The sequence below is a fragment of the Lemur catta genome, chromosome 2, assembly GCF_020740605.2.
Source record: "Lemur catta isolate mLemCat1 chromosome 2, mLemCat1.pri, whole genome shotgun sequence".
Taxonomy (NCBI): domain Eukaryota; kingdom Metazoa; phylum Chordata; class Mammalia; order Primates; family Lemuridae; genus Lemur; species Lemur catta.
In genome coordinates, this window is record NC_059129.1 from 59614456 (window position 1) to 59630189 (window position 15734).

The following is a 15734-nucleotide window of genomic DNA, read 5'->3' on the forward strand; positions in this document are numbered from 1 at the left end:
TGAGTGTTTTCTCTACCATTATCAGTTGTTGTACATTAGAATGGCTGAACAAATCATCCTTAGAGGAGCCTTAGTATTAAACTAGAGGACTATCTCTAGCTCTATTTTATGAATGGGAAAACAAAACCGAAGAACTAAATGACGTCAGTGAGAGATTCAGAAATTATATCCGCAGGTACTTTTGTTGTCTCCTAAAACTAATTTTTAACCCCCTGGTTAGACTCCTATGGGTGCTTCATAAATAATCATTATTCATTGTGATGAAAAAACAAACATTGTGATGAAAAAAAAAACTGTTTTTCCTCTGCTCTTACACCGCAACAATCAATACAAAAGACTTTTGTGACCAAACAGGTGGGGATTTCTCCCCATCACCAAGCAAGCAATCAATGCTGCAGCGGATACCAGCTGGGCATCCTCTAATCTGATTCAATTCTGACACTGTCTACCTGGAGAGAGCATCAGACACCACAGGTAGGCAGCTCAGTCCTCAGGCACCAGTCACAAGTCTGGGCCTCTGGGACTTCTGACCAACTGGCTTCACGGTGGGGTTCCCACAACCCACTCTTTAGGCTTGATTCATTCACTAGAGCAGCTCATAAAACTCAGGGGAACATTTATGCTTACGAGTCTGTTCTAAAAGATATTGCTAAGGACAGACATAAACAGCCAGATGAAGAGATATACAGAGTGAGTTCTGGAAGGGTCTTGAGCACAGGCACTTCCATTCCCATGGAGTTGAGGTGCACCACCCTCCCGGCATGTGGATGAGTTCTCATTACCTTCCTGTGAGCCTCCCCGAGTCCAGCTGTCCAGAAGCTCTCTCTACTCCATCCTCCTGGGCCTTTTATGGAGACTTCGCTGGATAAGCATGATTGAAACATGGACAACTGTGTAGAAACATGATTGGACAAAAGGGTATGATCTGACATTAACAGATTGAGTGGGGAAACCCAGCAAGGCCTGTCTGTTCAGATTCTTCTTGGCCTCTCTGTGCAGCATTCCTTCCTCCAGGGTGTGGGGCAGGACCCCTTCTGAAATGAGGGTCTTATGACCTACAATCAGACAAAGTAGGTAAAAAGATGTTTTTATGGCCGGCTCCAAGACAGAAGGTGAAGGGGGACATTTAGAGTGTAATTTTAGTTTCTATGGTCTGCCTTGGGGAGAAAAAGGAGCAGGTGAAAGAAGGACAGGAGAAGGTCAGAGAGAGAGATTCTGCCCTTGGAGGCCTGCTTCTTAGACCCAAAATGCCCCTACGTTATCATAAAGGACTATCACCTTTATTACTCTGAAGTTGTTCCAAAGCTGCTTCAGAAACCAAAGACAAAAGGCCAAATACCCTAACAAAAGATATGCTTATTGTTTTAGTCACTTAGGAAATAATAAGGACCTACAAGGAGTTATAAGCCAGGGACCCTAGAAAAAAACATATACATAGGTGTGTGTGTGTGTATGTGTGTGTGTGTATATATCATAATATCACATTAATATCATAATATCAGATTCATACAACATATGAATGGCCACTGTCTTGGCTATCTCTGATTGACAATAATTTTTTTTAACCAAAAACGAATTAGCAAGTAGAAGCCTTTAAATGCTCTGACATGTAATTTTAAATGACCTGCAAAAAGTTAATTTGTCCCAGTTCAGTTTTGATTGACAAATATGTATTAAGCCACTCTCTGTGTCAGGCATTGTACTCTGGGGATACACAGACATTTCAAAAACAAAAAACAAAACAGTAGTGTACCTACCTCTCTTTATCTCCACGAAGATCAGGTAAAATTATACATGCTCTTTTCACAAGGCAGGACACATTCTAGCAGGGCAGTTATTTTCCTTTATCACAACATATTTGAACAACTCTCCTCCATTTTCTTGAACTGAAGAAAACGAAGAGAAGGTTGTTCTTGGGTTCGTTGGAAGGCCCTCCAGGACCGGTCAGAAATGCTCTGTGATCTCGGGCCTTTCATCCACATTGCTCCTCACCGTGGCTGTGGAGTCCTCTGTTCCTCTCTCTGGAACGATCAGAAGTTTAACACATCTGTGCCCATATTTAGTCTAGCTTATACTTGCTTATATGTATTAGGATGGTTCTCTGGGATCTTCATAGATTTGGGGTAATTTTAGCCCCCGCAATAATCTCTGCCAGCCTTCTTCTCCAAATAAACATTCTCAAATATACAATCTAAATTAAAACAGTATATTCTTTGCAAACACAGATCCAAGTCCCCTAGCCAATCCTTTCCAGCCAGACTGAACCCCCTGAGCCCATCTTGTAGAGAATTTTCAAGGCCTCACCTGGTATGACCCTCCAGGTACACAGTGAAGCCAGCGGTATGAAATCAAGAGCCAGGTTTTTGGCTTTGCTTGTGTCACTCATGCTATCAAAGCAAGATATGCAATAGGCCCTTCAGTGTGTATGAAATTGAATGACATGAGCCCCTCACTTTCTTTAGGGGTCTCTTCTTCGTTCAGAGCCACACCTCAATGCGTAGAAGAATATACCAGCTCTCTTGAAAGGAGAAACAAGGAAATCACCTTGAACTAAGAATATCTAATTCAATATAAGAGGATGTGTTGGACTGCAGGGGCAAACAAATGATCTTTATCCAAGAAGGAAGCAACACTGACCTTCACATTCCATAGTCACAAAGTTCTTCCCCTCAGGATAAAAACAACTATCTCATCAAGATTCCAAATTAGCAACTGGCTATCACAAACTGAATCAACAGATCCAGATCATTATTTCATGTAACAAACATTCTTTGAGCACTTCTTAGAATGCAAAGCGTGTGCTAATACCAGGGACATAATAAGGAACATAGGATGAGCACACAGTGACGATGGTGGAAGCCCTTCACTGACTGGCTCCGTACCACCCTTGATCCAAGCTGTCACCAGCTTTGAGAGTTTCAGTATAGCACTGGAACTCTCATTCAACACACTGACAGCTAGAACGCTCTACAATCAACTCCAAGAGCCTACGGAAAGAGATACCAGAAAACCCTATAGTCTTGGAAATGAGTTACACACAGCCTCATATGGGGTAAAATATTACAGTTTGTCAAACATCCAAATCAGCAAGATTTTTTATGCCCTACTTTGTGCTGGGAGCCATGCTATGTGTTTGTTGGGGCTATTATTACAGGTAATAGACTGTGCTAGTACAGTCTCTACCTCTATGAGCTTAAAATAGTTATGGGAAGAAAGTGAATACACGTATATTGACCAGGTAGATAACATGAGGTTGTTGGGGATATTGATGGAATAAATGTACACACATTTAGTTTTACAAATCCAACTTTCAAGAGGTTTTATCCTCATTCAAAAAAGGTAATCTAATCAAGATATGCTGCCATAACCTAGCGGTATATCTGCAGATACAGAAATTGATCCCTAAGTGAGGTGCTACCAGAACAAAAGGCTAAAATTGTGGTAACACAATAGTGGTCAGGTAGCAGACCATAATGGCAGTAAAACTGTAGCCTCGATAAGTGATGATCCGTGTTCTGCAATGGCAAAACATTTGGTAAAACTATTACTGTCAGTAACTGGAGAGGCAGATCTCGTACCTAACAAACTTGTAGTTCTAGAGAAAGCGACTAGAAAACAGAATATTAGTAGTGTGTGCTAGATACTATTGTCTGCATTTGGCAAGGGAACGCATGAAAGAGAGGAGCTCAGGAAAGAGTTGGCAGGTTTACAAACAAAAATAAAAGGGAATGAAGAGAGGCCAGAAATTCAGGTTGAAAAATGCCCCAACCAACCCCTTCTAGCCCTCAAGAGTAAAAGATAAGATTGAAAAAGCCTTTGAAGGAGAAATGCACGATAAAACCTTTCAAGCAAATAAATTTCCTAAGGGCAAGAATCAGAATGAAGCATCTGGTAAATCCTTTTAATTGGATAAAAGGACTCAGAGTAAAAATCGTAAGAGTATAGTTATAGTAATCTACAGTTAAATCAAGTGAGGAAGAGTTATAGGAATGAAAAAGCAAAGAAATAGAAATGTTCTGGGAATTATGCCTCAAAAAGAATTGATTTAGATAAGAAGTTTACTAAGATTTTGAGAGCGCTCTCAAAATTAATCAGGAATAAATCCTCAGTGCCCCAACCACCAAGGAGCAGGAACTAAGGCTCGAAAAAAGATACATTCACCAACACCATTTCAGATGTGCCCAAAGAAAGTACAGGTGGAAAAAAAAAAATCTTTTTGACCTCCAGTGGAGGGGAGCCAGGGACTGCAGTGAGCTCCTCCCAAAAAGCAGAACCAGGGTCCGGTCAAAGAACAGTTCACTTTCCCTGGCTATGGGTTCCCACAAGGTCACCCAAGAAGGATTTTAAAGGATTTGTTCCACATCAACACTCCTGTGCACCTGCCATTCTTTCTTTTTCCAAATGGAAGTATTTATTGCTATTTTCCTGTTTCTAGTCTACTCACTTAGACCTTCTGTAATGAATTACAGTACACCATTTAGAAATCCTAGACTTTGAGCTAGATACTCTGATCAGACTTTTGGGTGCTCTCCCTTGGGGAGGGAGCGAAGCTATTACCAACCAAATATTTGATGAACAGAAAGGTGGACGAGGGTAGACATCACCAATGATCACCAAAATGCTGTTCTTCTCTACTTCCAGGAACATAGAGGATTACACTTTTTTTGCCTCCTTGCTTTGTGACTTACTTTGGGCAGTGAATTGTGAGTGGAAGTGAAGTGAGTCACTTCCAGGCAGAAGAATCTAAAACCCATGTGTCATTCTCCACGACCTCTTTTCTCCTGCCTCGGGTGACCATGGAAATATGTGGGGAAATGACAGCGTGGTGCGCGGTGGAGCCTCCAACAGTCTGCATCTGAGTACACGCGCTCAGTCCCCTGGTGACCCACGCTGGAGCAGGTGAGCGTGGTCAAGAAATAAGCTTCTGTCCTTGTAAACTACTGGGATTTGAAGTTGCTACTGTTGCATAGTCTAAACTGACAGAGACATTAAAAAATTTTGCAGGCTTTTCTGTTTATTTTTATTTTTTATCAAAGCTCTGACTTCTCATTAAAACAGCCAGTTAAACAATGTTATCATATACTAAGTTTGAAATGTATTCTAAAGAATTACATTCAAAAAATAAACTGACTATATATTAATAATTCATAATCTTATTCACTAAACAGAAGTTATTACTATATAATTTATTTAAACTCCAGTCTACCGCCAAATGCTAGTAAAACACTTCTGATTTCTCTGAACACTTCTTGTGTTAGAGTTGGACCCTTCCAAATATAGCTTAGGAGCATTGGGTCAGAATGGCCTCAGGTATCACGGCTTTTATTCTCCACCTTCAAGCCTCTTGAAGCTCTTCTCTCCCTCAAGCACAAAGCTTCTTCCTCTGTTTAGGTTAGTCAAACTAATTAAATATATGGTTAATTTGCCTTTGTAGCCCCTAGATCAGTTAGGAGGCCCCATTCCCCTTCATAACCATACCTCTCTATCCCCTGTTGAAGAAAAAAAAATGTAATATGCCAGCATCTCTTACTGAAAAACTACAGGCCCCCCCAAACCCTACACAATCCTTTTTTTTCCCTTTTAATGCAAATGATTATTTTCAGTCTCAAAATTCTTTGAAACTGTTAATTCAGTTTTTCCTATTTGTTTGAGTCCAATATTCAAATCCATTATGTACTTAATACAATCTCCACAATATCACAGTCCATAGCAACTAACCCTTCTTTTAAAATGTAATGATTATTTGTCAGACGAAAACACTGTGCCAGGGTTTTCGTATGCCAACCTTTGTGGGTGGAGGAATTACTTGAGGCTTAGGTAAACACAGGGTAAAAAACACAGAAGACCTGCTTTCCCTCCTGTCTCTGTAGCGCATGAGCTCTCTCGCGCTCTTCTCTCTCTCTGGAAAAGAGTACAATTCCTCATCTTCTGATGAAAAAAGAGTGGAAGTGGGGAGGGATGAGGGAAGGGATCAGAGGCAAGAGCTGAGAAAGGGTAAGGAGGAAAAAAAAAAGAGAGAGAGACATAGGCAAGTCGTTTCCCCAGAGTGCTGTGTGAGAATCCGGGATAGAACAGGGTTTAAGTCACTGGAGAAAGTTCCAGATTGAATGAGGGACCCTCCAATTCTGAATCTATTCTGTGGATCTGTGGAGACTTGTGCATCCAAATTTTATCTTCCTGTTAACAAAAACATCATTTATTAAACACCTGCTCTGTACTGCTGGTCACTGTGTTGGGTAAGAAGAAGAAAAATAAAAGTGCTATCAAAAAAAGAAGAAAATCACCATAACAGTTTTCTGCATCCAGGAGAGGTGAGAACTTTATGTCAGACCAGATGGCACCTCTGTTTTGGAGAGAGCTTCCCGTGGGCCTCTTTGGAAGTGCAAAGATGGAGCCTATTCCAGGGTAGAGACAGAGAGGGAAATGGCGACGTGCAAAAATAAGAGGAATTTAAGTTAACCCTGGAGAGAAGAGAAATGGGGAGAGATGTCAGCCAGAAACTCCTAGTAGCTAATGACCAGGTAATTAAGAGTCATGAGCCTCATATTCAAATTGTTTCCATGCTACATTGTGCTATAATTCTCGTCCATTATTTCCATGTCTAAGGAAAAATTCTTTACATGCAAAACAGGCTTATGTCGTCTACACAAAGCCAAGAGATATATGTGGAGAGAGCACAACAGCCTCAGGAAGGAAGGCAGCGAGTCCGGGTTGAGCACGATCCGGAATGAGACAGTAGGCGCTGCCCGCCAACCCCGCGATCTAAGAAGACCTTGCCGCTCATGCTCAGGCCTGGGACCAGGCATCTAGCATGTTAGCACCTGGGAGCTTGTTAAAAATGTAGCCTCTCCACCTCTCCCCCAAACCTACTGCATCAGAGTCTGCATTTTCACAAGATGCCCAAGTGATTCACACCACAGGAAAGCCTGAGATGCACTGCATTAGGGAACATTCGCGAAAGTGCTGGACTGCCCATAACATTGCAATGGGCTTCGCTGAACGCACTGCATTCTCTGAAACTGAGAAATTGAGAGTCCAGTATCCTCGAAAGGGTATTGGGATAAGAAAACAGAAGTCTCAAATCTCAGAGCTTCACTCCCTCACAGCTAAGAATCATAGCTATTCTGCTCTATTCTGGAAAGTTCTTTGGCAAGTGCGCGGTTGAAGGGAGGAATAGGAAAGCGAGGCTGTTCCGTGGCAAAATTCGTCAGCGCTGTCCCAGAGCGTGGCCCATCCCGGCGACCGCAGGCTCGCTGCAGCTCGCGGGGTTCGTGCAGACTTTCACTTACTCAGCAGCCGCGCTGACTTCCTGCACCGGGGTGGATTGAATTAGTCAACACGCTGCAGAGCGCAGGGCCTGGGGAAAGCCCAGCTGAGCGTCTGTGGAACACTGTCGAATTTTCCTGGCGTCCTCCCACCAAAATTTCTCCTCAGTTTGTTGAACCTGGGGATCAGCAACTTTTGCTCCTGCACGTTGCCCCAGGCCTCATGCTGACAACAAACAGTTTTAGGGTGGTGGGTGGGGACCGCAAGTCTGGGCCCAGAGAGATGACACTTCACTCCATTCTTGCCTCAGGATTAAATTACCAATTCCTTCAGCGCTGGCCCAAATCTCATGCATGGTCCGACCTAATTTACTAAAGCAAGTCACTTTGCCAAACACACGAGGCAAACTCAATATTCAACTTTTGCTCCACCAAATGTTTTGAATTTCTGAGTCCACACGCTCTCCAGGCTAGTTTCTTTTTTCCTGGAATGACCATTTTGGTTCTCTCTGCTCATTTAGGTTCTACCCAAGTTCCAAGCCTCTTCCGCAATGTCCATTTCCTCCTGTCCCAAACCCACTGCCTTTCCTTCTTCTGAACTCTCAACGTCTCTCATGACATTTCATTTAGCAATTAATAATTAGAGACAACTTTTCTACTGTCCACTTGGATGGCTATTTGTATGTGCTTTGGCCAATTTTTTTTTTTTTTTTTTTTTTTTGAGACAGAGTCTTGCTGTGTCACCCAGGCTAGAGTGTGGTAGCACCATCATAGCTCACGGCAACCTCAAACTCCTGGGCTCAAGTGATCCTCCGACCTCAGCCTCCTGAGTAGCTGGGACTATAGGCGTGATCCATCATGCCCAGCTAATTTGTCTATTTTTTGTGGAGACAGGTTCTCACTGTGTTGCTCAAGCTGGTCTCAAACTCCTGACCTCAAGCGATCCTATCACCTTGCCTGGCTTTTTAAGTTTTCAAGTGTTTGCTGCTAATCTGTTCTCTGGATCTTAAATTCTTTGAAAGAGATAATTGTGATTCCTGTCTGCTTTTTTGTGTTCCAGCCACTCCCATACCCCTAGCAAATCATTCTACCCATAGCTGTAGTCAATATTTATGCATTTGATTTAATTGGATATTGACATTAGTTTATTTCTTCCACCTAGTTTCTTGCTACCTTCAATTTCTAATATATCAGATGAGTTGTCAACAAAATTATTTTGTTGGGAATACCTTGGAGAAAACTTACAGACACAAAATATTATTTTCAAATATTTTTCTAAAGGGAGAGAGATTGGACTGTCACCAGATCATACCAAGGCTTGGTGAACATCTGGTAGTGACATTCCAGGGGGGAGTCATGCACTTGGGGGCTGTCTAGACTGAACCACCTCAAAGGCCCCTTCCAAATTTGGAATCCTATGGAAACCAAAAAAAAAATTTTTTTAATTAAATATATAACCTCAATTTTAGAAGTAGGGGTGTGAATGTACGTGTGTGTGCATGCACACACGTGTATGAGGTCAGGTAACGTATCTTCTGCACTCTGCAGTTTGTTTCCTCTTTCTGTGGAAAATAATCACGACTCCAAATGCTAAAAATGCGGGTGTCATAACTATATGTTTCCCATGAAAATCCAGATTAAGAAGAAAATAAAAGGAGCAGAGGAGAACCAATGAGAGCACTGAAACAACCACACTTCTGAGAAATGTGTCACTTTCACTCCTGCTTGTATCTGACTCAGAATGACAATTATGGGTTCTGGCCAGGTGTGGTGGCTCACACCTGTAATCCTAGCACTCTGGGAGGCCGAGGTGGGAGGATCGCTTGAGCTCAGGAGTTTGAGACCAGCCTGAGCAAGAGTGAGACCCCTATCTCTATTAAAATTTAAAAAAAAAAAATTAAAAAAAAATTCTTGGTTTCTCCTAGTTTTGGTAGAAATGCCGTAGAAGGACAAGACGAAATGGGTTTCCTGTGAGATACAGTTCTTTATTTTTGCAGAGGTAAGGGCTTGAAGGATATATGAAGGAGAAGTTCAAAGGAGAAGAAACTAAAGAGAAAAGAAGAGGGCGAGGTACCTGGGAAGGAAAAGTGGAACCTTCATGCCCTTCCCTTTTCTGCCCGTTGGGTTCATGGAGCAGAGGGCAAGTGCTCCCGATGTATCAGGGCTCATTCCACTGCTCTGTCTGCTGCTTCTGACCCAGGGAGAGATTAGAGGAAGGTGGATGCGAAAGGACATAAAGGAAAAAGTAAAGACTCTGAGGTTGTTGGCCAGCACTTGTTTAAGGTGGAGAGAAAGCCTTCTGTAGATTGCACATGTTTATGTCAATTGCACAGGTTTTATGTTAAGCAAACAACTCAGAGAATGCCACTACTGACTTTATTGTCCCATGACACCTTACAGGGCACCCAAGTTAGATTAGCCATTAAGGCAGGTAAGACATCCCCTCACCTTTGCTCTCTGCCTCCATCATAGATTTCGGGGGCTGTGCAGGTCTGTAGAAATAATCTGGTCCAGCCCTCTCAGCTGATGGTGGAGGTTGAATGGCTTTCCTACTGATACCCACTGGGGAAGCCTGGCCTGTACCCAAGGCTCCTGACTCACTCCAGTCTCCATCTACAAATAAAGGGACCTCTCTCTCCAACTCTTCCACGACCATTTTTCTCTAACACTGTCTGTCAGCTATTTAACAAAGTGCTGACAAGGAAGGAAAATGATTATATAACATTCTTACATTGTAGATAAAGCCATACAGCTCACAAAGCATTTTCATGTACATTATTTTATTTGATTCTTACAAGAATCCCAGGAGTAAATTAAAGATCTCTCCATTACACAGATTAAGAAATTGAGATTTAAAGAGGGAATTAAAACTGTCCAAAACGCGTAGCTGTTAAATAGCAGAGCTGAAATTCAAATCCAAGTCTTGTGACTCCAACCCTAGAAGAGGAAAACTAATTTTCCTCAGATGCAGGCCAGAGAATATTTGGAACAAAGACACCTAACACATGGTGGAAAGGCGAGGGGTCGTCAGAGAATAAAACTTGCAAAGTGAGCAGCATCTGCCAAGTGGTATCTGGGACTGGGGTCAAGATATCTGAGCAAAAATGCTCATCATTAGTCATCAGAGAAATTCAAATCAAAACTACAGTGAAATATCATCTCACCCCAGTTAAAATGGCTTTTATCAAAAAGACAGGCAATAACGAATGCTGGTGAGGATGTGGAGAAAGGGGAAACCTTCGTACACTGTTGATGAGAATGTAAATTAGTGCAACCACTATGCAGAACAGTATGGAGGTTCCTCAGAAAACTAAAAATGCAACTACCATATGACCCAGCAATCCCACTGTTGGGCATAGATACAGAGGAGGGGAATTCAGTATACCAAAAAGATATCTGCACTTCATGTTTATTGCAGCACTGTTCACAACAGCCAAGATTGGGAATCAACCTAAGTGTCCATCAACAGATGAATGGATAAAGAAATTGTGGTACATATACATAGTGGAATATTAGCCACAAAAAAGAATGAAATCCTGCCATTTGCAAGCACATGAATGGAACTGGAGAACATTATGTTAAGTGAAATAAGCCAAGCACAGAAAGACAAATCTTGCATGTTCTCATTCATATGTGGGAGTTAAATTTTAAAGACAATTGATCTCATGGAGACAGAGAATAGAATGATGGTTATCAGAGGCTGGGAAGGGTAGCAGGGAGGGAGGAATAAAGTCGGGATGGTTAATGGGTGCAAAAATATAATTAGATTTTAATAGATAGAATGAACAATATTTGATAGCATAACAAAGTGACTATAATCAACAATAAGTTAAGGTATATTTTAAAATGACTAAAAGAATGGAATTGGAATGTTCCTAACACAAAGAAATGATAAATGCTTCAGCTCACGGATACCCTAATTACCCTGATTTGGTTAATTCAAACTGTATGCCTGTATCAAAGCATCACATGTCTCCTGTAAAGATATACAACTATTATGTACCCATAGTAATTAAAAATAAAAACTTTTTTTAAAAAAAGGTATCTAAGTAACTCTGCCTATTTTCTGACAATGATGAGAACTGAAACTAGTCTTTGGTTTTTTGATTCTGAACCCTTTCTAGCCTTTACACATTATCTTATTCACATTTATCCTTATGTTAGCAAGATAAACAGAAACCAGATCCGACCAGGTGGTTTCAACGATAGCTCTTAAGATGACTTATGCTACCAACTTGCCCCTCTAGTTACCAAAGACAATAGAGTGGTGAAAAGTTGCCTTTTCTGAACTCTCTCTGTGTTAATGATAGGAAGAATTTTTAAACCACTTTCCTAACTCTGAATTGCAGGTACTACTGAAGGTGTTGTGTGAGAAGTATATGTATAAGACCTTAAAAATAAACTTCAAATCTCAACCAGACTAAATGTGGCAATTTTTAAAAGAGGGAATTGGGAGTGGGGATGATACACCCAGCATCAGCAAACCACGTAGGACAAAGGGCATCTCTAATATGCGAGTATGGGGACATGAACTGGTTATTTAGTGAAACATATCTAAAACTTTAATAATATTCATATTTTTGGTCATCAATTATACGTCTAGGAATTATCCTAAGGAAGCAAGTAAGTATTTAGCAACCAAAATTTAGCAACAAGGTTGTTCATCATAGCATTATTTGTAATCATGAAAAATGGATAAATGTCCAACTATATAGGCACTTACACAGGTATCTGAAAAACATACCCAGGTATGTTTTCTCTGGGTGGCTAGATTATAGGTGTTTTCTATTTACTTCTTAAGATTAATTTTCTAGTGTCTCACTAATGAAAATATCTTGGCTTTGTAATAAGAAAAAATCATTTTTGCGTTTTTCTTAATTAAAACATTTTAATAGGATCCAAGGCCGGGCGTCATGGCTGATGCCTATAATCTTAGCACTCTGGGAGGCCAGGGGATTGCTTGAGGTCAGGAGTTGGAGACCAGCCTGAGCAAGAGGGAGACCCGATCTCTACTAAAAATAGAAAAAATTAGCCGGGCGTGGTGGCGCATGCCTGTAATCTCAGCTACTCGGGAGACTGAGGCAGGAGGATCGCTTGAGACCAGGAGTTTGAGATTGCTGTGAGCTAGGCTGACGCCACAACACTCTAGCCTGGGCAACACAGCGAGCAAGACTCTCTCTCAAAAAAACAAAAATAAAAACCATTTTAACAGGATCCAGAAGGGCAGCATTTCCTGGTAGTACCCACACTATCACAGGCATTTGTGACATGATAATAAAATAGCAAACACCACTCATTGCCAAATAGGCTTCTTTGCCCTTAGGGCAAATCCCTGAGATTGCTCAGAGAGCATCACCAACCATTAATCTGAAAGGTCTTCCATTTCATCTCTGGACACTGGTACCCACAGACCTCTCATCACACTAGAATTCTGCCGCCCCATCCAACAGGTTCACTCATACATGTAGCTCTGACCACCTCCAGCTCCCCAGAACTCTCCCAGTGCTTTGAAGTCCTTTGAAGCCAGCAGCACAGTATGATGGTTAGAACATAGTAGTTATTAGTAAGAAATCAAAATAGCCTTGAGTGTGAATTTAGACCCCACCACCTCCTAGCTATGAGACCCTGGGCAAATTATCCAATATCTCCAGACCTATTTCCTCTTCTGTAAAATTGAGATAATAACATCTGTCACAGGACTGGAGGGAAGATTTAATGAGATAATTTATACTTAGCATACAGTAACAGGCCACTCCTCATCTGCCCCAATCACTAAGTGCATGAAGTTGTTTCTGGGAGTCACAGTTTGGCTGTGAGTTTGGAACCTGTATACATCATCCCTATGTTAACTCTAATTTCCTTAGCTTTTTATTATCCGCTAGTGTGAAATGTAACATGTGAACACTTGCATTTCTTCTGCAGATTTTCAGAAATCTGACTTCAAATTCAATTTTTCAAAAACATTCCTAGTCCCTAAATTCCTAGACTATTGTTTATTAATCTCAATCTCAAATGTCTAATCTGAAACTTGCTGATACAACTGTATATATCGTGAAGTGTCACTCAAAACTGGTTTTAAAATTTACCAAAAATAAGTTACAGTACTTATATTAGGGTGGTAAGATCATTCTTGTTCTCTTCTTCCTGAATATTCCACGTTATGTTTTATTAGTCATATTTTTAAAAAAATAGAACTACATCCATAGTTAGTTCCATCTTTATATTTAGTTTGAAGAGATTTTGTTAGACTTTATTATGGCTCTCACTCAGGACTACATCCACTTAAATTACTAGAATAGCAGCACACATATGCAAGATGGCATGACTCGACCTTTCCATTGCAAGGTTAAATCGTGATCCTTAAAGGTAGGAAAGCCTAGCTTGCTACAAAAAGTACCTGCTGGGAGAACCATTATCAGAATGGTAAATCTCAGCAGAGGCTAATATCCTCCAGAGGGTGGGAAAATACTCAGGACTTAATAGTAAAAACATTCAGGAAAAGAATTTAGAATGTCAATTCTCTCCCTTGAGGAAAGCCTCAACAGAATGAACTAGGATTACATGCTGGTTAGCCATGGACCAGCCAAAATCTGAGACTCATCACTGAGGCATGAAACCTGAAAAAGAAAGTAAGCTAGGTTTATATTTCGGCGAATTAAAATTTTGTTCTAAAATCTTTCTAGGGATTAAGTTCCTCGAGGCAACAGGAAACACCATGGGGCACTACGTACAAAACAGGGAAGCACAGAAGCCTCTTCCCTAAGAGGCATGTTAATAACAAGGCAGCGATACAAGCCCCGTCCCGACCTGCCTCTCCAAGCTGCCCAACCCAGGTTTTATGAGATGGTGCCGGGGCTGAAGTGTCTTGTGGTAGAACTGACACTAGGTGTAAATAAAGTCCTATGCATTACCAGAGGGACCTCAGAGATCACCTAGTTCAACCACCTCCTCTTCCAGACAACGAAACCATGCACTTTCCTCTAAGAAAGTGGCACGTTAACTCAGCTACACAGTGTCAGAAAAGGGACTCCGCTGCTTCCCAGTGCAGAGCTCATTTCCCTCTGCCAACCTTTTGGCTCTGGTGGGATTTCCTGCACAACCCACTTCCCTACCTGTAAAGCAGAGACGGTGTTCCCAGGCTCTTGAGGAGGGAGGGGAGACGAGCCGTGATGAGGGCTGAGGATCAAGGCAGCCAGCACCCAGCTGACGCTCGCATCTGCCTTATTCCACTGACCGAAGCCTCTGGGGAGACCTCACCTCTCAAAAAGTCTAGAATCACGAGGACTGATGTAGTTTGAAATCTCCTCGGGAGAATGGAGATGACCAGCCGATTCTTTGCTTTGTGCAAGCCTTTCTCCTCTTTATCCTTCTCCATGTTTTCCTTACCCTCCGTCCAAGGCTGTTGTGAGCTAACACTGTCCTGGGGAGAAAGCTGCAGAAACCATGGCCACAGGCTAAGGGCAAGGATCCTGCCCCTGAGAAGTGCTCAAGTCAGAGCCACATAGATGGGGGTAAGGGGACCATCTGGGAGTAGAAAGGCAGGGGAGGGGGAAAAGCTCAGGAGCGTGACAAGAGTGAAATCCTTTTAAATGGTTCTATTGAAAGGATCGAGTTTTTAAGCACTTATCAAAATGAATCATTTTTAAGGGGCCCTGGAACCTGTAGTGATAATACCACCACCATGAAGCAGTTAATTGGCACCAGGCAGGAACTTGCCACCTGCTGTCCCAGCTGCATCTCACAAGGCAGTAAATTATCCCCATTTTACAGCTGAAATAACAAACAGCTCAAAACTCACCTGAAGTCACTTGGTAAATTGGCAGAGGACTCAATCCCAGCAACACTTACCAAATTGTCTTTTTTGAAAACTTTCATGTTGCCACTTTGTTTATCCAGGAGAGTTACAAGGAATAAGGTGACAAAATTTTTCAGGATACAAAAACTTACTTCTATGAGCCCCACAAATTATTTCAACTACAGAATTTCAGATGTCAAACGTAAATGTAAACAGATGTCACTTTTGGAATGAGGTAGGTAGATAATTTAGTATTTTTTTTTTTCCTGTTGAATCTGGGTCCCCACTGCAATCTCTGCAGCGTGGCAACAGCGACACCCTCAGGGGCCACTGGTCTGGAGACAAGTCAGCCCCTGCCTGAGCAGCCTCCTTCAGCAGGTCCAGCAGTGGACCGCCTATCAGTGAGCAAGAACCTACCCTGCAAACACTTACCAACTCTCTTCTGTTCCTAGAAGTCGGGAAACTACACATACGAATTTCTTAAAACTCAACGTAAAGATTCATTGAGCTCCTAAAATTCATTTCAATACAATTTACATCTATTGTGGCTGCGGATACACTGTCTTCTACCTTCTACTCTTTTGGCTAGCTTGAAGAGGGCAGAAATGCTTGGCCAAGTAAACCTGACATTCTAGCTACTACCAAAATGGTCAGTGCACCTACTCTCCCACTGT